The 1,739-nt window shown below is 44.2% G+C and overlaps 1 long non-coding RNA gene across 1 annotated transcript; it reads right to left on the reverse strand.

Moving 5' to 3' along the window:
* Nucleotides 1-897: 897 nt before the first annotated feature.
* On the reverse strand, nucleotides 898-1,519 carry LOC121334206. Its single transcript, XR_005952417.1, has 2 exons — nucleotides 1,422-1,519; nucleotides 898-1,285 (listed from the first exon to the last, which is right to left on the reverse strand). It is a non-coding gene; the product is annotated as an uncharacterized LOC121334206 (long non-coding RNA).
* Nucleotides 1,520-1,739: the final 220 nt, after the last annotated feature.

Raw genomic sequence — 1,739 nt, forward strand, 5'->3', positions numbered from 1 at the left:
TGGGGTGGAGAAAATCAACTTTGGGGTGGAGAAAAACAACTTTGGGTTGGGGAAATCAACTTTGGGGTGGGGGAAATCAAGTTTGGGGTGGAAAAATCAACTTTGGGGTGGAAAAATCAAGTTTGGGGTGGAGAAAATCAACTTTGGGGTGGAGAAAAACAACTTTGGGTTGGGGAAATCAACTTTGGGGTGGGGGAAATCAAGTTTGGGGTGGAAAAATCAACTTTGGGGTGGAAAAAATCAACTTTGGGATGGGGAAAATCAACTTTGGGGTGGGGGAGATCAACTTTGGGGTTGGGGAAAATCAAGTTTGGGGTGGCAGGAAGGGGGTCTGGGGTGACCAGGAACAGATTTGGGGTGGGAAAAAGAAGATTTGGGGTGGCTTAAGGTGGGTTTGGGGTAGGAAAAAGGAGATTTGGGGTGGGAGAAAGGAGATTTGGGGGGGGGAAAATCAAGTTTGGGGTGGCAGGAAGGGGGTCTGGGGTGACCAGGAACAGATTTGGGATGGGAAAAAGAAGATTTGGGGTGGGAGAAAGGAGATTTGGGGTGGGGAAAAGGAGATTTGGGGTGGGGAAAAGGAGGTTTGGGGTGTCACTGCTACTATCCCAAATGGAACAGATTTGGGGTGGGAAAAAGAAGATTTGGGGTGGCTTAAGGTGGGTTTGGGGTAGGAAAAAGGAGATTTGGGGTGGGAAAAAGGAGATTTGGGGTGGGAAAAAGGAGATTTGGGGTGGGGAAAAGGAGATTTGGGGTGTCACTGCTACTATCCCAAATTCCACCTGCTACCCCAGAGCAATTCCCCTGGAATTTGAGTTCAGCCATTCCCTGAATCCCTGGAAAATCCAGGAAGGATCCACACCAAAGCTCTGCTCCCTTCCAGTCACCTCCAAAACCAAAAAAAATCCTTTTTTTTTATTATTTTGGTAGGGTTTTAAGGAATTTTTTTCTCCTTTGAAAGCCTAAAATTCCACATTTTTTTGCTCCATGCCTTTGGAAATCCCAGGATAAAAAAGGAACTCCAAGCTGTCACAACAGGAGAAAAGCTGAAAACCTTTAAAAAGAATTTTCTTGTTGTTTTTTGGGGTATTTTTGTATTTTTCTTTTCCTTTTTATTCTCGTCCTCATTAAAACCAAACCCAGCAATTCCTTGGCAGCAGCTGGAAAAGTTTCTCCATGGAGAATTCCTCCTCAACAAAAGCCTGGAGAATGTGCTCACATTCCAGTTTTTTACACCAAATTCCCAAAGCAAAACCTCATTTGGGGTTTTTTTGGGGAAAAAAAAAGCCTGGAAAAAAAAAATGGGGAGGATAAACCCAAACCCACCCTGTTTTTCCATGGAAAAAAGGTCCCAAAAATCAGGATTTGGGATTTTCCAGCTTTTTTTTTTTGTTGTTTTCCTGGGAATTCAGGGGCTTCTCTACCTGTGGTTTTTTCAATTTTTCCCAAGGTTGGGAAATTCAGGATGAAAAATCAGGAAGAGCCTGGAGGATTCTTGGGTTGGGGGGTGATGGTGCTGTGGAAAAAAAAAGGAAAAGTTAAATTTAGCAGCTTAAAAATGTGGGAAATTTGGGGTTTCCTTAAAAAATTCCCTCTGCTGGGTGGCACAGCCACTTGTGCAGGCTGAAAAATGGAATTCCTGGAATTTCCCTCTCAAAGTGAAAATCCCAAATCCCAGCTCCTGCCATCCTCATTCCCTGGATCCTGCTGGGTTTTCCAGGCAGAATTCCAGGAATTCCATA

Source organism: Onychostruthus taczanowskii, unplaced genomic scaffold, assembly GCF_017590055.1.
Source record: "Onychostruthus taczanowskii isolate IOZ18803 unplaced genomic scaffold, ASM1759005v1 scaffold1854, whole genome shotgun sequence".
Lineage (NCBI taxonomy): Eukaryota > Metazoa > Chordata > Aves > Passeriformes > Passeridae > Onychostruthus > Onychostruthus taczanowskii.